Source organism: Pristiophorus japonicus, chromosome 13 (assembly GCF_044704955.1).
Source record: "Pristiophorus japonicus isolate sPriJap1 chromosome 13, sPriJap1.hap1, whole genome shotgun sequence".
In the NCBI taxonomy this organism is placed as follows: Eukaryota; Metazoa; Chordata; class Chondrichthyes; family Pristiophoridae; genus Pristiophorus; species Pristiophorus japonicus.
The window spans coordinates 46,781,108-46,803,056 of record NC_091989.1 but is presented as its reverse complement, the minus strand read 5'-3'; the positions used below and the strand labels follow the sequence as shown (position 1 = coordinate 46,803,056).

At 42.5% G+C, this 21,949-nt stretch overlaps 1 long non-coding RNA gene across 2 annotated transcripts in view; it reads left to right on the top strand.

Annotated features, from left to right (window-relative positions):
• LOC139277996 (uncharacterized) overlaps positions 1–21,949 on the top strand; it is a 30,452-nt gene that overhangs the window by 6,321 nt on the left and 2,182 nt on the right. The window contains exon 4 of one of the 2 annotated variants that reach the window (XR_011596197.1): positions 14,442–14,575. The exons of the other annotated variant lie outside the window; for it this stretch is intronic. This is a non-coding gene — a long non-coding RNA (uncharacterized lncRNA). The remainder of the gene's footprint in view (positions 1–14,441; positions 14,576–21,949) is intronic. 2 annotated transcript variants of the gene reach the window in all.

Genomic DNA, 21,949 nt, shown 5'->3' with positions numbered 1-21,949 from the left:
GGCCACTTCCTTAAGTACTCTGGGATGCAGACTATCAGGGCCTGGGGATTTATCGGCCTTCAACCCCATCAATTTCCCTAACACAATTTCCTGACTAATAAGGATTTTCTTAAGTTCCTCCTTCTCGCTAGACCCTCGGTCCCCTAGTATATCCGGAAGGTTATTTGTGACTTCCTTAGTGAAGACAGAACCAAAGTATTTGTTCAATTGGTCTGCCATTTCTTTGTGCCCCATTATAAATTCACCTGATTCTGACTGCAAGGGATCTACGTTTGTCTTCACTAATCTTTTTCTCTTCACATATCTATAGAAGCTTTTGCAGTCAGTTTTTATGTTCCCTGCAAGCTTACTCTCATACTCTATTTTCCCCCTCCTAATTAAACCCTTTGTCCTCCTCTGCTGAATTCTAAATTTCTCCCAGTCCTCAGGTTTGCTGCTTTTACTAGCCAATTTATATGCCTCTTTGGATTTAACACTATCCCTAATTTCCCTTGTTAGCCATGGTTGAGCCATCTTCCCCATTTTATTTTTACTCCAGACAGGGATGTACAATTGTTGTAGTTCATCCATGTGATCTTTAAATGTTTGCCCTTGCCTATCCACCATCAACCCTTCAAGTATCATTCGCCAATGTAATGAAAAAGAAGCCAGTAGCACTGGAACAAATAGTGGGGTTATTTTTCATACTTACTGGAGATGATATCAACACATTATATTCTTATTCATAGGATGTTTTTTTCTTGTACATTAAAATTCTAAAATTCAAGAGATCATTGTAAATACAGTACATTTATATTACAATTATGCAGTGATCACGGATTTTAATGGAACCAATCCGAAATATGATGGCCCAGAAATTGGTGGAGTGGCACATCTTGTGGTGAGCATGGTGAATTGGGTTTTTTACCTCACCCTTTAGATCATATTTTTGTGCTGCAATTTACTGGAAATGCGAATTGATAATGGTGCAGTTCTGTCAACGGGACATCTGGGACCTCATGAACGTCTGATCCAATGGTCCATCACCTCAAACAATGAAATTTAAGGATCGAGAAAGAAACAGCGTAGAAAATATGATGAATTAGTATCAAATTAGATATAAAAAGAGAAATAAAGCGAAGGAAAGAATAAGAGTGTATTGGGAGATAAAAACATATGAAGGAAAAGTTAAAAAATGCTCTCGGAAAGAATTACTACCTGGGTGAGTGCCACTCCACAGTTTTATTGTTCCCTTTCTGGGCCTCTAAGGTTGAGTGGCAGGTCAGGACCATAAATCATATCAGTAACTGGGCCTTTACCACCTGAATTACCAGCCTTAAATGGCTGTAGCAAGGTTCATTTGTCTTAGCAGTGTAAATCCTGCAATTTCATGAGAAATGGGAGGCTCATGGCAAGATGGCCAATTTTTTCGGTTTTGGTGAGACTCACGGTGGAACAGCAGAAATCAAGCAGCAATTTGTGGTGAATCGGAACTGGTGGCACAGTTCTTCTATGGCACAAATTGCTGGGTTGTTTACGCATTGATAATAGCAGGCGCGGTGAACTTGCATTATTTTTCCAGAAATTTCTGAGCTGATGCCTCATTAAAATGTATATATCTAATATAATAATTTGAATTTAAATTTTTGCTTTCATTGTTTTTACATATAGTAAATGTAATACAGGAGATGCGATTCATAGTATTGACTAACTTCATTTAGTAATTTCTGGGTTAATTAGATCAGTCTACTTCATAAATCAAACAGATATTCTCTTTGTTTACAATGTGTTGTGGTAGCTTACCTATAATTAGGGCACGTAATTTCTCGCAACAATATCCTGTGATAAATTCTGCAAATTTCTACACATACTGTATGTAGCATGAATGAAAAGTCACAAAGGCAGTGAAATTCTTGTGTACTGGGATGAGACACTACCCCTGACACAGAAGTAACCTCTCGAAGCCACATTATTCATTTAATTCTCAAAGTTTTTCAGAGGCAGTCAACTTCATTTGGTATGGTGTACAGATCAAGCTTTTGTAGAGTGTTCTACATGGACATATGTTACAACAGTTTGATCTATAGTATAAGGATAGTGTCATTCTTAACAGTTTGATCCAAATTGCTGTATTTTTTTCTGGAATTTGACTTTCTGATCACCAAACTATTAACTCTGATTCTGTGGTTCTAGAATCCTAGGATTTAGGTCCAACACATCATCATCTTCTCCTCCTGTATTGTTTTATGGAATGGTCTATGCTGCCAATTTTTGAGTCAGGGGAAGGAGTGGAGAGAAGGGAGGGAGTGGGAGCTTGGGGAAGGATTATAATTTATTTCTATTCTCAGTAGCGGGGGATCTCCAATGGGAGTTGGATACAATTATGATTTTTATGTTCAAGGGGGGAATGGGAGGAGGTTGTAGTTTATTCCCCAAAATTTTGATCAGTGAGGGGGAGTTGGGGGCCTGGGTTCCTATCCTTTGCCTCAATTTCTACTTAGTTAGGGATTGTGGGCGGTGGGAGGGTGTGATTGCGGTCTGTAAGCAAAGTACAGCCTGGTGTTTCAAGGTGCAGTTTTGCCCTTGTCACCTTGATTATATTATGCTAATTTTTAAAAGACCAACACACTCTTCACTTTCCGGTTCTCAATTCGGTTGTTTGCTTCTGATTCAATATTTCAGAGACTCACTGTTAGGTTTTAAGAATGGGGGCTTTCCCGCTGTTGAATATTTTTAATTTTGGGCATCACCTGTGGTGAAACTTTCACAGACATGCCCTTGGTTTTGGACATTTGTTTTTGTTCAGGCAATATGGCTTTTATTGTTGGACGCAACGGGTTGTTTTCTGCTCGGTTTGCTGTCTAGGAGTTTGCTGATGTCCAATTTTTTTAGAAAGTAACATAAGTTGATGGTTAGGTGGGGGCGGTCACGTAATGTTTGGTGGCATCTGAATGGTGGCAGATTAGGAAAAGGGGAGGTGCAACGAGACCTGGGTGTCATGGTTCATCAGTCATTGAAAGTTGGCACGCATGTACAGCAGGCGGTGAAGAAGGCAAATGGTATGTTGGCCTTCATAGCTAGGGGATTTGAGTAAAGGAGCAGGGAGGTCTTACTGCAGTTGTACAGGGCCTTAGTGAGGCCTCACCTGGAATATTGTGTTCAGTTTTGGTCTCCTAATCTGAGGAAGGACATTCTTGCTGTTGAGGGAGTGCAGCGAAGGTTCACCAGACTGATTCCAGGGATGGCTGGACTGTCATATGAGGAGAGACTGGATCAACTGGGCCTTTATTCACTGTAGTTTAGAAGGATGAGAGGGGATCTCATAGAAACGTATAAGATTATGACAGGACTGGACAGGTTAGATGCGGGATAATGTTCCCGATATTGGGAAGTCCAGAACCAGGGGACATAATCTTAGGATAAGGGGTAGGCCATTTAGGACTGAGATGAGGAGAAACTTCTTCACTCAGAGAGTTGTTAACCTGTGGAATTCCCTGCCGCAGAGAGTTGTTGATGCCAGTTCATTGGATATATTCAAGAGGGAGTTAGATATGGCCCTTACGGCTAAGGGGATCAAGGGGTATGGAGAGAAAGCAGGAAAGGGTTACTGAGGGAATGATCAGCCGTGATCTTATTGAATGGCGGTGCAGGCTCGAAGGGCCAAATGGCCTACTCCTGCACCTATTTTCTATGTTTCTATCCACTTTTTTCAATATGTCACATTAGATTAAGTTTACAGCACTTTTTATTTGAACAGTACCTTTGGAATCTTGAGACCACGTAACAGTTTTAATACATAATGGCCCGGAACTTGTGGTGGCTAATAACAGCAGTGAATGAACAGCGTTCGCTGTTATTACCGCTTTGAAACTGACTGGAACTTCAGGATGTAGCACATGTGGATCTAAATGCAGAAATCCTGAAGTTACGTTTAGTCATTCACCACTCCAACGCTGGCAGTGCTGTGTAATCAGGGACATCAGTGAAACTGATGGAAACTTTGGCTCTTCCGCGGTAATACTGCTGTTAAATATCCCATTAAAAGTTAATTCCTGTTGGATTAGGTGTAACTGGGGTTCTAACAGTGTATTGACTGCTATATAGAGGTTATGCCCTGAACAACTAATTAAAATTTTGTGGGGTCAAATTTATCCAATTTAATAAATATTAACATTTTTAGGAAACTTAAAAAAAATTGTTTCAGGTTTGCTTTTTCCCCATGTGAGAGCCCCAATCTTTGTTTTGCTCTCTAACATTTTTTAAAAGTTAGAATCAAAGGAGTTCACTCTCTTCCTGGTTTGTTGTCTGTCAAAATTCTGCGTTGTGATTGGCTGCTGAGACAGTTTGTCGATGTCACAGCAGCTCGAGTTAGGGATTCCTAACTTCTTGCCACAGAGATTGTGAGATCTTTGTGGGAAGCTTACTTCCGGGCTAGCGGCAAATGCCTTTGCTTCACCGCTTACTGCAAATCACGGCCCAATACAATGTATTTCTCTATCAACTTGGTGGGTTTGTTCAGACTGTTTCCTAACTGCCTTTCTGAGATTCCTAAGCTGGCTTTTATTATGACATTCTCCAATTGCTAACTGAAATAATTGTCCAATTCCCTTTCCTTTGATAATTTTGTGAAGTTTAAAGAGCTGATCAAATCAGAAAAGATAAGAATACTCGTTATTACTTTATACCAAGCAGATGGATCAGATATGAACACCATAAAGAGTTTTCTCCCACTCAGACTACCGTACATCGCTTTGAATGCTTACCATATGTGCCCATTCAGCACAAGGCACACATTGCAAATGCAACTTACATCTGAAATACTTGCTACATTGAAATCATAAAAGGGCTTCACCTAAAAAAAATCTTCCAATAATATCTAGCTACATGATTCATGTGGTGACAGCCGCAATGGGCTGCAGGGTGGTCACTTGGAGTGTCATTTTATGTGCTGCTGACATAGAAACATAGAAAATAGGTGCAGGAGTAGGCCATTCGACCCTTCAAGCCTGCACCACCATTCAATAAGATCATGGCTGATTATTCACCTCAGTACCCCTTTCCTGCTTTCTCTCCATACCCCTTGATCTCTTTAGCCGTCAGGGCCATATCTAACTTCCTTTTGAATATGTCTAACGAACTGGCCTCAACAACCTTCTGTCTTAGAAATTCCACAGGTTAACAACTCTCTGAGTGAAGAAGTTTCTCCTCCTCTCAATCCGAAATGGCTTACCCCTTATCCTTAGACTGTGACTCCTGGTTCTGGACTTCCCCAATATTGGGAACATTCTTCCTGCATCTAACCTGTCCAGTCCCGTCAGAATTTTATATGTTTCTATGAGATCCCCTCTCATTCTTCTAAACTCCAGTAAATACATGCCCAATCGATCCAGTGTCTCCTCTTATGTCAGTCCTGCCATCCCGAGAATCAGTCTGGTGAACCTTCGCTGAACTCCCTTAATAGCAAGAACGTCCTTCTTCAGATTAGGAGACCAAAACTGAACACAATATTCCAGGTGAGGCCTCACCAAGGCCCTGTACAACTGCAGTAAGACCTCCCTGCTCCTATACTCAAATCCCCTAGCTATGAAGGCCAACATGCCATTTGCCACCTTCACCGCCTGCTGTACCTGTATGCCAACTTTCAGTGACTGATGAACCATGACACCCAGGTCTCGTTGCATCTCCCCTTTTCCTAATCTGTCGCCATTCAGATAATATTCTGCCTTCCTGTTTTTGCCACCAAAGTCGATAATCTCATGTGCAAATAGATGTTAACAGATATGATGTGATTGGGATTACAGAGACGTGGCTCCAGGATGATCAGGGCTGGGAACTCAACATCCATGGGTATTCAACATTCAGGAAGGATAGAATAAAAGGAAAAGGAGGTGAGGTAGCATTGCTGGTTAAAGAGGAGATTAATGCAATAGTTAGGAAGGACATTAGCTTGGATGATGTGGAATCTATACGGGTAGAGCTGCAGAACACCAAAGGGCAAAAAACGTTAGTGGGAGTTGTGTACAGACCTCCAAAAAGTAGTAGTGATGTTGGGGAGGGCATCAAACAGGAAATTAGGGGTGCATGCAATAAAGGTGTAGCAGTTATCATGGGTGACTTTAATATGCATATAGATTGGGCTAACCAAACTGGAAGCAATACGGTGGAGGAGGATTTCCTGGAGTGCATAAGGGATGGTTTTCTCGACCAATATGTCGAGGAACCAACTCGGGGAGAGGCCATCTTAGACTGGGTGTTGTGTAATGAGAGAGGATTAATTAGCAATCTCGTTGTGCGAGCCCCCTTGGGTAAGAGTGACCATAATATGGTGGAATTCTACATTAGGATGGAGAATGAAACAGTTAATTCAGAGACCATCTCCAGAACTTAAAGAAGGGTAACTTTGAAGGTATGAGGCGTGAATTGGCTAGGATAGATTGGCGAATGATACTTAAGGGGTTGACTGTGGATGGGCAATGGCAGACATTTAGAGACCGCATGGATGAACTACAACAATTGTACATCCCTGTCTGGTGTAAAAATAAAAAAGGGAAGGTGGCTCAACCGTGGCTATCAAGGGAAATCAAGAATAGTATTAAAGCCAAGGAAGTGGCGTACAAATTGGCCAGAAATAGCAGTGAACCCGGGGACTGGGAGAAATTTAGAACTCAGCAGAGGAGGACAAAGGGTTTGATTAGGGCAGGGAAAATAGAGTACGAGAGGAAGCTTGCAGGGAACATTAAGACGGACTGCAAAAGTTTCTATAGATATGTAAAGAGAAAAAGGTTAGTAAAGACAAACCTAGGTCTCCTGCAGTCAGAATGAGGGGAAATCATAACGGGGAGCAAAGAAATGGCAGACCAATTGAACAAGTACTTTGGTTCGGTATTCACTAAGGAGGACACAAACAACCTTCCGGATATAAAAGGGGTCAGAGGGTCTAGTAAGGAGGAGGAACTGAGGGAAATCCTTATTAGTCGGGAAATTGTTTTGGGGAAATGGATGGGATTGAAGGCCGATAAATCCCCAGGGCCTGATAGACTGCATCCCAGAGTACTTAAGGAGGTGGCCTTGGAAATAGCGATGCATTGACAGTCATTTTCCAATATTCCATAGACTCTGGATCAGTTCCTATGGAGTGGAGGGTAGCCAATGTCCCCCACGTTTTAAAAAAGTAGGGAGAGAGAAAACAGAATTACAGACCGGTCAGCCTGACATCGGTAGTGGGTAAAATGATGGAATCAATTATTAAGGATGTCATAGCGGCGCATTTGGAAAGAGGTGACATGATAGGTCCAAGTCAGCATGGATTTGTGAAAGGGAAATCATGCTTGACAAATCTTCTGAATTTTTTTGAGGATGTTTCCAGTAGAGTGGACAAGGGAGAACCAGTTGATGTGGTGTATTTGGACTTTCAGAAGGCTTTCGACAAGGTCCCACACAAGAGATTAATGTGCAAAGTTAAAGCACATGGGATTGGGGGTAATGTATTGACGTGGATTGAGAACTGGTTGTCAGACAGGAAGCAAAGAGTAGGAGTAAATGGGGACTTTTCAGAATGGCAGGCAGTGACTAGTGGGGTACCGCAAGGTTCTGTGCTGGGGCCCCAGCTGTTTACATTGTACATTAATGATTTAGACGAGGGGATTAAATGTAGTATCTCCAAATTTGCGGATGACACTAAGTTGGGTGGCAGTGTGAGCTGCGAGGAGGATGCTATGAGGCTGCAGAGTGACTTGGATAGGTTAGGTGAGTGGGCAAATGCATGGCAGATGAAGTATAATGTGAATAAATGTGAGGTTATCCACTTTGGTGGTAAAAACAGAGACAGACTATTATCTGAATGGTAACAGATTAGGAAAAGGGGAGGTGCAACGAGTCCTGGGTGTCATGGTACATCAGTCATTGAAGGTCGGCATGCAGGTACAGCAGGCAGTTAAGAAAGCAAATGGCATGTTGGCCTTCATAGCGAGGGGATTTGAGTACAGGGGCAGGGAGGTGTTACTACAGTTGTACATGGCCTTGGTGAGGCCACACCTGGAGTATTGTGTACAGTTTTGGGCTCCTAACTTGAAGAAGGACATTCTTGCTGTTGAGGGAGTGCAGCGAAGGTTCACCAGACTGATTCCCGGGATGGTGGGACTGACCTTTCAAGAAAGACTGGATCAACTGGGCTTGTATTCACTGGAGTTCAGAAGAATGAGAGGGGATCTCATAGAAACGTTTAAAATTCTGATGGGTTTAGACAGGTTTGATGCAGGAAGAATGTTCCCAATGTTGGGGAAGTCCAGAACCAGGGGTCACAGTCTAAGGATAAGGGGTAAGCCATTTAGGACCGAGATGAGGAGAAACTTCTTCACTCAAGAGAATTGTGAACCTGTGGAATTCTCTACCACAGAAAGTTGTTGAGGCCGATTCACTAAATGTATTCAAAAAGGAGTTAGATGTAGTCCTTACTACTAGGGGGATCAAGGGGTATGGCGAGAAAGCAGGAATGGGGTACTGAAGTTACATGTTGAGCCATGAACTTATTGAATGGCGGTGCAGGCTCGAAGGGCCGAATGTCCTACACCTGCACCTATTTTCTATGTTTCTATGTTATTCACATTATACTGCATCTGCCATGCATTTGCCCACTCATCTAACCTGTCCAAGTCACCCTGAGACATTTCCAGTCTCTTGACTCTGCGTCTCTGCTGGTAGGACAAAAAAAAGTAGTGACACAAAAGGAGGGCTCCATAATATCAAACCCATGAGTGCATTTGAAAAGGCCACATTGGGAATCATTGGCATGGAGATTGGAGAGGAAGTGGGGGAGGGTGAAGTGATTGAGCAACCCCATTCTCAGGGCTATACCATCTTCCTCATGTCCCTTCTCATGCTACTTACTCCTCACCACCTAGGCATATTTCTTTGTGAGCTATATTTAAGGGTGTATCATCTAGCCAGAATTCTAAAATGTTTCACCTCTCTTCTATTGGTATCCCACAAGAAGCAGCTGCATCTGTTAGGGCTCACAACAAGCCAGCACTTTGTGGCACTCTGTGTCACTCTAGCAGTGGCTGCTAAATACCCTACAGAGTTTACATGCTAATACACTGTGCATTGTGCTGATGTAGTGGAGGGTATTACTGTGATAGAGAGTGATTGGAGGAACAACAATAAGAAAAGGACATAATTAGCCCTATGGTTGAAGTGGCTTCTCGCTGCACCCTTTCCTCACTTCCTCCAGATTCAGTTTAACGTCTCAGCCAAAAGAGGGCACCTCCAACAGTACAGCACACTCTCAGTACAACACTGAAGTGTCAGCCCGGATTATGTGCTCAAGTCTCTGGATGCTCTCTTGCAGTGTGAAACTCAGTGACCCATGGATTTCTGTTTATGTCTTTACTGTATTTAAAAAAAAAGAAACAAAACTCCTCAGTGAGATATTTCTACCTTATTTATGGTCTTTGTTTAAGCACAAAATGAAAAATAATACATTTTAATGAGGTAGGAAAATGCTGGATAAGCATATTTACAGCCCATCAAATAAATTAGGATATATTTTTCCAAATCCATAGCGGAAACATTAACTTTCACATCATGCCCGATAATGACCTTTTGCTTTTCAAGCTAAGTAAAACCATAAGCTTTATGGCTCTTTATGTTCTGTTTGCAATTCTCAGAGGCTATTATTATAGCGCTGTAATTGTCATTAGATTATTGTGCTTTTAGTCTTGCTAAGGGTAAGAAATCTTACTGTAATTGAAGCAGCTTTATGGTGCTCAGTTTTCGTTGCCGAGAGCATGCAGAAAACAAGCGCAGGCAGCAAAAGGAGTGTGCGGCAAACCAGTCCCACCCACCCTTTCCTTCAACCACTGTCTATCCCACCTGTGACAGAGACTGTAATTCCCGCATTGGACTGTTCAGTCATCTAAGAACTCACTTTTAGAGTGGAAGTAAGTCTTCCTCGATTTTGAGAGACTGCCTATGATGATGATGGTGCTGAATTATGGATAGTGGGTTTAAATGTGTTTAATGAAGGGATTAATTTATATTTGTCCTTGTTATTTGTAAGTTTTTCTTTTAACATTGATACCACAACCTGGTTTTGAGCTTCTTGTTGCTGCTGTGTTTGTTTTTCTAGTTCAATAGGTTTTTTTTTGATGCAAAATCTCAATGGCGAAAATTTGGTATGGTATATCTCGAATTTTTGCACTTAAAATAGTCTTGTGTTAAAGTGATGTCACGTTGCTCCTGAGGACATATTCACAGTGATATAATTTCTTGCATCTATCATTGCCAAACAAACAAGTGTGGTCAACACATGCTAGCATTAACACACTATCCTTAACACTTTATTAAAACAATATGAAAATAATATAAAGTGTAATTAAAGTTGCTATAACATTATGGGATGTGATTCAGATCTTAACAAAAGAGCATAATTAAAAACCATTCACCGAGATGTCTGCGCTTCTCAAATATTGCCATCTTGAGCATCCCTGATTATAACTACCCAACCATTGGTGGCTGTGCCTTCAGCCGCCTAGGCCCCAAGCTCTGGAACTCCCGCCCAAAACCTCTCTGTCTCGCCACCCCTCTTTCCTCCTTCAACACGCTCCTTAAATCTTTTGGTCATCTACTGTAATTTCTTCTTATATGGCTCCGTGCCTTTATTTGTTTTGTCTTAAAACACTCCTGTAAAGCGCCGTGGAACGTTTCACTACATTAAAGGCGCTATATAAATACAAATTGTTGTTGTAATATTTCAAAAGCGTACCACTGAGGATGCTGGAAATCTGAAATAAAAACAGAAAATGCTGGGCGCACTCAGCAGGTCAGGCAGCATCTGTGGAGAGAGAAACAGAATGAACATTTCAGGTCAATAACTTTTCATCATAACCGGAAGATTTTAGAGATGAATTGCTTTTAAGCAAGGATGGAGCCAGGAAAATGGGGGGTGGGATGCAGAAAAGGAACAGAAGGATAAGGTAAAGGGCCAGAGTGATTAAATGACAAATTATGATGCAAGGCAAAAGAATGTGATAATGGATCCAGAGGAGGTGTAAAAAGTTACAGAATCGCAGAGGGGCAGGAAGCATGGAAAATTTGGCAAAGAGGAGCAGGCTTCCATGACCCAGGAATGTGCTCGAGGTGGTAGAAATGGCGGAGGATGATCTGTTGAATGTGGAATCCAATCATTGTTATAGGAGGGAGAAGAAGGGGTGACAGCGGAAATGTGGTAATTGGGATGGGTATGGTTGTTGGCCCTGTCAACCATGATATCTGAGGAAATCCTCGTCTGAGGAAAAAGAAAAACATTTAGGAAGCTCTGGTGTAGAAGGTGGCATCGTCGGAACAGATGTGCCCGAGATGGAGAAACTGGGAGAATGGAATAGGGTCCTTGCAGAAAGCAGGGTAGGAGGAAATATAATCAAGGTAGCTGTGGGAGGCGGTGGGCTTATAGTAGACATTGATGGACAAGCCTATTCCAGGAAATGCAGATAGGGAAGTCGAGGAAGGAAACAGAAGAGTTGGAGATGGACCATGTTAAAGCAAGGGAGGGATGAAAGTTAGAAGCAAAGTTGATGAAATTTCTCAGCTCAGGATGAGAGCAGGAAGTGGCACCGACACAGTCATCAATGTACTGAAAAAGAGGTCAGGGAGAAGACCTGAGTAATGCTGGAACAAAGAATGTTCCACATATCCCACAAAAAAGCAGGCACAGCTAGGACCCATACAGGTTCCCATAATGACACATTGTATTTGGAGGAAGTGAGAAAAGTTGTTCAAAGTTTGGCCCGGCGGAGATCATCATCATTATAGGCAGTCTCTCGAAGCGAGGATGACTTGCTTCCATGCCAAAAAGGAATGAGTTTACAGGTGTTTCAATAAAGGACCTAATATTCCAGATTCCAAACTACATCTTGGAGGTCGAAGCGGGTTGTGTGACGTTGGGAACTATGAGGTTGGAGATGGTCTTCAGAGATGAAGTCAGCGATGGTCTGGGAAATGATGACCTAATATTTAATTAACTATATGAAATAATGTAATTGAATGATGTGACTAGTAATAACATAAAATTATATTTACATAGTCAAGTGTAAAATAATTCTACCGTTTTAGCACTTATCCTGAGTTTCTGATTGTTTGATAAACATTTTTTCTCCCACACGCAGACTTCTGATTGGAAATCAGATTGAAGGGCAAAAAAATATCTCAGCACAGTTACGATCACACTTTGCACATCCGTGAAACTATTAAACAGGGCTTACCTAGAAGTACAGTGTTTTTAATTTTGAAATTCTGTGGCCTGCTTTCCTGCCAGTGCTTTCCTCCCCAGGCCCTCTGGTATTCTCTGCATCACAGTCCCTGCTGTGCTGTACTCCCTGCTCACACTGTAGCTCAAATTCACAAAATCCACAATATAGTACTATACATAATCAAAATCTTGTACAAATTATACAATATTACATGAAACTATAACATCTGCTCACACTAAATATGCATAAAATTGGAGCAAAATTTATAATGTGCACAATATAAGAACATAAGAGATAGAAGCAGAAGCAGGCCATATGGTCCCTCGAGCCTGCTTCACTTCCCTGCCCGCTCCCCATAACCCCTTAACCCCTTATCGTTTAAGGAACTGTCTATTTCTGTCTTAAATTTATTCAATGTCCCAGCTTCCACAGCTCTCCGAGGCAGCAAGTTGCACAGATTTACAACCCTCTGAGAGAAGAAATTTCTCCTCATCTCAGTTTTAAATGGGCCGCCCCTTATTCTAAGATCATGCCCTCTAGTTCCAGTCTCCCCCATCAGTGGAAACATCCTCTCTGCATCCACCTTGTCAAGCCCCCGCATAATCTTATTCGTTTCGAAAAGATCACCTATCATTCTTCTGAATTCCAATGAGTAGAGGCCCAACCTACTCAACCTTTCCTCATAAGTCAACACCCTCATCCCCGGAATCAACCTAGTGAACCTTCTCTGAACTGCCTCCAAAGCAAGTATATCCTTTTGTAAATATGGAAACCAAAACTGCACGCAGTATTCCAGGTGTGGCCTCACCAATACCCTGTATAGTTGTCGCAAGACTTCCCTGCTTTTATACTCCATCCCCTTTGCAATAAAGGCCAAGATTCCATTGGCCTTCCTGATCACTTGCTGTACCTGCATACTATCCTTTTGTGTTTTATGCACAAGTACCTCCAGGTCCTGCTGTACTGCAGCACTTTGCAATCTTTCTCCATTTAAATAATAACTTGCTCTTTGATTTTTTTTCTGCCGAAGTGCATGACCTCACACTTTCCAACATTATACTCCATCTGCCAAATTTTTGCCCATTCACTTAGCCTGTCTATGTCTTTTTGCAGATTTTTTGTGTCCTCCTCACACATTGCTTTTCCTCCCATCTTTATATCGTCAGCAAACTTGGCTACATTACACTCAGTCCCTTCTTCCAAGTCGTTAATATAGATTGTAAATAGTTGGGGTCCCAGCACTGATCTTTGCGGCACCCCACTAGTTACTGGCTGCCAACCAGAGAATGAACCATTTATCCCGACTCTCTGTTTTCTGTTAGTTAGCCAATCCTCTATCCATGCTAATATATTACCCCCAACCCCATGAATTTTTATCTTGTGCAGTAACCTTTTATGTGGCACCTTGTCAAATGCCTTGTGGCAGTCCAAATACACCACATCCACTGGTTCCCCTTTATCCATCCTGTTCGTTACACCCTCAAAGAATTCTTGCAAATTTGTCAAACATGACTTCCACTTCATAAATCCATGCTGACTCTGCCTGACAGAATTTTGCTTTTCCAAATGTCCTGCTACTGCTTCTTTAATAATGGACTCCAACATTTTCCCAACCACAGATGTTAGGCTAACTGGTCTATAATTTTCCTGCTTTTTGTCTGCCTCCTTTTTTAAATATATATCATACACCTCGCTGTCATCTTTTTAAGTGATTCTGCTATTCTAATATTTCGCTTGATATCAAACACAAATTGCATATCGACTAGAGTCAGTTTGGCTCAGTTGATAGCTTTTACTTCTGAGTCAGAGGTTTTTGGATTCAAGCCATACTCCATTTTTTGAGTGTGTAATCTAGGTTAATAAGTACAGAGGGAGTGCTGTATTATTGGAGGTGCAGTTCTTAAACAGATGCCCCTGTCTGCCGATTTAGAGGTGGATGTCAAGATCCTATGGCATCGTTTGAAGAAGAACAGGGAATTTTCCCGATGCTCTGGACCAATCCCCTCTTGGTCAACACCACCTAAAATAGATTAACTGACCATTTATCTCATTTGCTACTTGTGGAGTTTTGCCGGGCACAAAATGGTTGCCAGCTTCGCTGACATTGCAACCAACAGTAACTGTGCTTCAAGTAATTCACTGGGTGTAAAGCATTTGGGACCTATTAAGACATATATAAATGTGTGTTTTTTTCTTACTCTTACGTTACTTAATCAGAATTTGAACATTACTCGTGGATCTCTCTTGGTCTTGCTCACAACGAGTCACGTCTAGATCTCACCATCCTCCCAGGTTCTCTTTCCGCTGGTGGAACATTGGACAACTTTAGCTGAACTGCGAAAAAAGCATGGGTAAATATTTTAACAGTGGAGGGACTAAGGTGCACAATTTTGTCTTAGTCTTGGTGACAATGTTCATGAGCTCCTTGCGCTTGTTATTAAGAGGCCAGGTGGAGGGGTCAGAAGAGAAGGATTTAAGGAGATGTACGGTAGTTGAGAAAGAAAGCCAGCAGTTACCTTTGCTCTCCAGGATGATCCTGGAGTAGTGGGTGGTTTTGGCAGAGGAGAGTGTTGTCTGATAGTACTTGATGTGATTCAGTCTGATCTGGTGCTGGATAGCTCAGTCAGTTGTGCTGATGGATGGCTCAGTCAGTTGTGCACTAGGTACACTCGGGCTGTACCCACGAAGACGGGTCCATACCAGGGGAATACTACTACTACTTCATATGGCTGATGTAGAGCAACAACTATAATTTTACATTTAGATGGTTGAGCTAGATAATTGCATCAGGAGTAGCAGAGTATATTGCTGTGATGCCTCCTTCATATTTGTGAATCGGGAATTGAGTCATTTTATGGTTTGTTCTGGGTGAGCACAGTCGCACACTGGAGAGTTTTTAAGGGAGTGGAAGATGACAGCATTCACGCAACCCACTCTGTTAAGTGAAAAATCATGACTAATGTCATCAACCTGACGACCAAACATCGATTAACGATCTCTCGGTCTTCCAGGGCAATGACAAGATTGGGAGGTAGTAGAGATTTTACTGGACAATGTCAAAGGTGGAGGTCGGGCAGGGTTTGAGCAAATTGACAGCTACATCAGTATCATTAGTGAATGGACAGCTAAAGGATAGTGTAGTTGTATTTAATTTAGAGGAGAGTTTTTTTTTTCCAGGGCTGTTGCAAAAGCAAGTGGAGTTGGAAGAGGGTAGGAGAATGTGGGTGGTGAAGAATACAAGAAAGTGATTAGAAATGGGATGATCAGGACCATAGTGGTGGAGAGGCCCCGGGAGATGTCAAGGTCAAAAGGCTGGCCGTGAGTATAGGTAGGAGGGGGAGGTTTAGGGAGGATAGGAGTTTTTAAAATTCGTTCATTGAATGTGGGCATCGCTGGCAGGGCCAGCATTTACTCCCCATTCCTAATTGCCCTTGAGAAGGTGTTGGTGAGCCGCCTTCGTGAACCGCTGCAATCCTCTGGTGAAGGTACTCCCACAGTGCTGTTGGGAGTTCCAGGATTTTGACGATGAAAGAACGGCGATATACTTCCAAGTCAGGATGTTGCGTGACTTGGAGGGGAACGTGGAGGTGGTGGTGTTCATACACGCCTGCTGCCCTGGTCCTTCTAGGTGGTAGAAGTTGCGGGTTTGGGAGGTGCTGCCGAAGAAGCCTTGGCGAGTTGCTGCAATGCATCCTGCACACTGCAGCCACAGTATGATGATGGTGAAGGGAGTGGATGTTTAAGGTTATGGATGGGGTGCCAAAACGGGCTGTTTTGTCCTGGATGGTATCTAGCTTCCTGAGTGTTGTTCAAACTGCACTCATGCAGGCAACTGAAGAATATTCCATCACACTCCTGACTTGTGCCTTGTAGATGGTGGAAAGGCTTTGGGGAGTCAGGAGATGAGGCACTTGCCGCAGAATACCCAGCCTCTGACCAACTGACCTGCTCTTGTTGCCACAGTATTTATGTGGCTGGTCCAATTGAGTTTCTGGTCAATGGTCACCCCCAGGATGTTGATGGTGGGAGACTCAATGATGGTAATGCCATTGAATATTAAGGGGCAGTGGTTAGACTCTCGCTTGTTGGAGATAGTTATTGCCTGGCATTTGTATGGCACGAATGTTACTTGCTATTTATCAGCTCAAGCCTGATTGCCGTCCAGGTCTTGCTGCATGCGGGCATGGACTGCTTCATTATTTGAGGAGTTGCAAATGGCACTGAACACTGTGCAGTCATCAGCGAACATCCCCACTTCTGACCTTATGATGGAGGGAAGGTCATTGATGAAGCAGCTGAAGATGGTTGGGCCTTGGAATTCAGAGGAGAGAGGGCAATGGATGCTAAGATGGAGATTCAAATCACTTGAGAATGAGCAGTCACCAGTACAGAGACTAAGGGAGGAAAAAAAGTACAGTATCACGGGAAGAAACTTGGGTGGGTCTTGGGGAAGATGATAGACCAATGAGGATTTTAAATAAAGTATAAGGGGTGGAACAAGGTGAGGTGCTTGAAGGAGGAGAAGGTTAGTCGGAAGAGACTAAGGTATGACTTATTGATAAAGACCACACAGTTGTCAGAGTGGTTTGGCCAGGCCGGTGGTGGAATATTCAGGGAAACTTCAGTAAAGTAATAGGTGTTGTCTCCTGTGAGCCAGGTTTTAATGAAAGCCAAGATTTCAATACAATCTGTGATGTATTCTTTACAACATCACAAACACACACATTACTACAAGATGGCTCCAATACATCATATGATTTTTATTGTATTTACATCAGCAGTTGTCACAGTAGTCCACTAGGTGGAGCTCTATATTACATTTCTCCCTCCTTAATGAAGAAATAATCACAATAAAATAATCATCATACATAACGTGCATGGTTATACACAGTAAAAGATACAGACTTATTTTGCCACATTTACAAATCAAACTTAACCACTGGTTTTCTGTTTCGAAGAGGATACCTTCGCTCTCAAACAGACCTTCCAAACTTGGTGTTGAACTTAGACTCATTCTCGGCTGAACCTGAGGAGAGTTTTTCTCAAAGGGTGACCCTTGATCTATATTTGAACTCTACAACTTCAGACTGTTTGTCTGCCTGACTCAGACTCAGACTTAAATTCAGACATTCTCTTGGACTTGTTTCTGTACATCTGATGTAGGATTTGCTACTGGTACTTAACTTGTAACAAGACTATCTGACTCATCAGAAATAATCAAATCATTCTACATCTGTCGGTAAAATATGATCAATGTGAACAAACCTAACCTTTCCATGATCAAACATCTTGACCAAATATGTGCAAGGGCCACATATCTTCACTATTCTTCCTGGTAACTACTTTAACCATTTATGATGATGGTTCTTCCCTCTAACCTTCTGATTCAATTTCACACTTCTCTCCCTACGTCTATCATGATTCTCTCTGTCTTCTACCGACTGTGCCAAGTTTGGCTTTAGCAACGAGAACCTGGTTCGTGGCTGTCGTTTGAGAAACAACTTTGCTGGTGTTCTACCAGTAGTTGTGTGAGCAGTATTACGATAAGTAATCAGAAAATTTGCCAATTTGTGGTCCAGTGACAACTGCCGTTTCTTTGGATTTGGATCCAACATTTTATTTGATGAGAGCATATTTTACAATTTGTGTTGTGCGCTCTGCTGCACCAATTGAAGCAGGGTGGTACGGTGGAACCTTGGTATGTTTCACACCATTTCTGCACGTGAACTGTGAAAATTCTTCTGAACAAAATTGTGGTCCATTATCAAACACAATTTTTTCTGGGAGGCCATATCAAGAAAACAATTTTGAAAATTGTCTAGTGTTTTACTTGTTATTTTCCGCATCTGAAACACCTCTACCCACTTCGAATGGCTATCAGTCACAATTAACAATTGTCCTTCACGCTGAGCAAAATCTACATGAAACCTTTGCCACACCCTGGGAGGCCATTTCCATGGTTGTCATGGTACTGATGGTGGTTTCTTGCTTACCGATTGACATGTTGTACACGGACTAAGGATGTACTCTATATCTTTATCTAGACCTGGCCACCATAAGTTATTGTGTGCAAAATTCTTGGTCAAGCACATTTCCAGATACTGGTCATGAAGATCTCCTAACAATTTGGACCTAAACTTATTTGGAATAACTACTCTTGCACTCCATATGATACATTTTTTATCCACTGATAATTCATTCCTATGAACGAAGTATGAATTAAAATCTTTCTCCTATACTTGGTTTGGCCATCCATTTGCTTTGTAATCATACACCTTTGATATAACTGGGTCACGTTTGGTTGCTCTACCAATCGTTTCAGCTGTAACTGGCAGTTCATCAATGTATGAAAAATAGAACACTTCTTCCCTATTGGGTGTAACTTGTGATGGGGATGGCAACCTGGACATAGCATCAGCATTTCTGTGATCAGCTGATCGTCTGTACTCAATGTCATGTGCATATGTTGACAAAATCAAAGCCCATCTCTGCATTCAGGCTGCAGCTAAGGTTGGAACTGGGGACTTTGGATGGAGGATTGCTATTAGGGGCTTATGGTCAGTAACGATGGTAAACGTACAAGTATTTGTGGAACTTCTTGACCCCAAAAATCAATGCCAAAGCTTCTCTTACGATTTGCGCATAATTACGCTCACTGGCACTGAGGGTGCGTGAAGCAAAAGCAATTGGTCTCTCCTCCCCACATGAGATATCACTGCCCCAACTCCATACGAAGAGGCGCCATGCGCTAGCTTGATACATCACAGTGAACTAACACGGTACTCTCTACAAACTGGCTTTTACATTCTTTGAATGCTGTGTTGCATTCTTCTAACCACTTCCAATGGACCTGTTTTTTCAACAGCTCATTCAATGGATGTAACACTTCCCATAATAGTTCAAAAGACCCAAAATCGAAGTGCAGTGACATTCTTGGGAGTGGGTGCATTTCTGATTACATCCAGCTTTCCCTTGGTTGGATATAAACCATCTTTGTCTACTCTGTGCCCTAAGTCACTGAGTTTTGAAATAACTCACACTTGTGAGCAGTCACTCATCATCACAGGCAGTCCCTCGAAAGGAGGATGACTTGCTTCCACGCCGAAAACAGATGAGTTCACAGGTGTTCCAATGATATTTCAGATCCCGAACTACATCCTGAAGGGTGAAAGACACCTGTCTGTGGATTTTTTTAATGTGTGGTGGCCATTGCACCCCAGCCACCACACAGGCTTAACAGAGCTAGGTTTTGGTCCAGTGGCAAGGATTAACCAAGATGACTGGAGACCAGCTCTGCTACACGGAGCTAGTGCGCACAAATATCACATTGTGGGCTGGCCCGTGCTGCCCCTGGGCCCTCGTCTCTTCAGGACCCTGAACTCATGCCTCTCCTTGGCCCCAATCACATCCCTCTACGAACTCTTGCTGCTCCTTTGTCCCGACCTCGCCGCTCCTGCTGCACCTGCCCGCACTGCAATCAGCCATCGCTTTCCTGCAGCAGCACGCTCTACTCTCTGAAGTGCTCAGTCATACTCTGTGCTTCTCCAGCCGTTTGAGCACTTTATTCAATATGTTATTATAGATTTGCCTGTTTGGTGTTGAAATGAGTGTGTCATCTAAATAACATACTACCCATTCAAGGCCTTGACAAATCTGGTTCATCATCCTTTGGAATATGGCGGGGGTGGAAGACACTCCAAATGGTAGCCTCTTAAATTGATATAGGCCTAGATGATTATTTATAGTCAAGCATGACTTGGACTCAAGTTGGAAGTAGGCATTTGTGAGATCTAACTTTGAGAAGATCTGACTACCTGTCAGCATTCTGAACAAATCTCCTACATTTGGCAATGAATTGGGTAGATTACACTCTAGAACCTGGTTTACAGTTACTTTATAATCACCACGCAACCTTAGCTGACCATCAGATTTAGTTACAACAACAATGGGTGTAGCCCAATTACTTAGATCTATCTTAGAGATACTGTTCTCAGTTTCTAGTCTTTTGAGTTCTTGCTCAACTTTCGCTGAGTGCGTATGGTATGGGACGTGGCTTACAATAAACTGGTCTAGCGTCCTTCTGTACCCTGATACTCGCCTTGAAGCCTTGGATCGGACTGCCTGTTTCGCAGAACACCTTTGGATACTTCTTGATGACGTCATCTTTCAATGCAAATCTCGTTTCAACACGAAAAATCTCATTCCAATCCAGCTTCAGTGATCCCAACCAATTTCTACCTATCAAGGCAGGCTTGTCTCCTGACACTAAGAGAGGCAAGCTCTGAAACTGATCCTTGTATTTCACCGGTACGGTGATACATCCTACCACAGCGATTTGCTCTCCTGAGTAGCCTTGCAGCTCTATCTTCGACTTCTCCAGTGGAAAATCACGTAACTTGTCGAGATATAGTGATTCCAGTACTAACCTCACGGATGCACCAGTGTCATTTTCCATGGGTATCCTGGTTCCTGCAACATCTACTTGGATGATGATAGTTCGCGAATCGTTGTTAGATTCCCTTGTGCTCCTGATGACGTGTATCTCTAGAACCTCCTCAGCCTGTTGCTTCTCTTCAATACTTTGTAGTCTCGGGCGATTTCTACTTATAGCATTGAAAGTTGGTTTACTCTTCAGTCGGCACGATTTCGCAAGATGCCCTGTTTTCTTGCAGAAGAAACACTCCACCTTCACATATGGACAGCTTTGAGCAATGTGTTGTCCCAGGCACCGATAGCATGACTTCAATGTACTGTTACTGAGGCCTTGGGGGCCCAACTGCCTTTTACTTTTAATTGGCAGGCGATTCACCTCAGTTGTCTGATGACTGGAAATGGTGCAAAATTCTCGGTGTATTGGTCGTCCATATCCATTGACATAGCTGTCTGACAAGCTAAATCAAAAGTCAAGTTAGGGGTTGTCAACAACTTCCTTCTGATTGCTTCATTTTTCATCCCACAAACAAAGCGGTCACGCAATGCTCGGTCCTGAAAGCTTCTGAAATGACAGTGAAGGGATAGCTTTTTTAAAGCTGCAATGTACTCACTGATACTCTTGTCAATGAATTGATCTCGTATTCCAAAATGATAACTTTCACCAATTTCCAGGGGCTCAGGACTGTAGTGCAGAATCTCCTTCGGTGGCGTGTCCTTTGGCTTGATAGGGTTTCATACATCTCTGGGCCTGTTTCAGTCTGAAAAATAGCCCGTTTTCTTCCTAAAACCACCCGATTACAGTTTTCATCATCGGGGACTTCGACGATACTATTTACGGTAGAAAACATTTCTAGCCGCTGCACATGTGCTCTGAAAGGCTCTTGGTCGCAATGGAGCTCACCCAAGCGCCCTATTATTCCCATAGGCGCAACCATCTGGACTCTTCAGTTCAGCCAAGTGTGCTTGTAATTTATCTTGGATTTTTAGCTGTGCTGCAAAACAAAGAACCTCTCAAAGTTGTTCTGTTGGTTGGCTGGATCATTCATCAACAAAAATTTCAGCCAGGGGATCCAGAAATCCTATCCTTTGTCGCCAATATGATATATTCTTTACGACATCATTAACACATACATAACGACAAGACGACTCCAATACATCATGTCACTTTTATTGTATTTACATCAGCAGCCGCATTACCACAATAGTCCACTAGGTGGTGCAGTAGTCCACTCGGTAGAGCTCTATATTGCACAATCATCCACAATAAAGTTGTGGAAAGCAAGGGCCTTGGT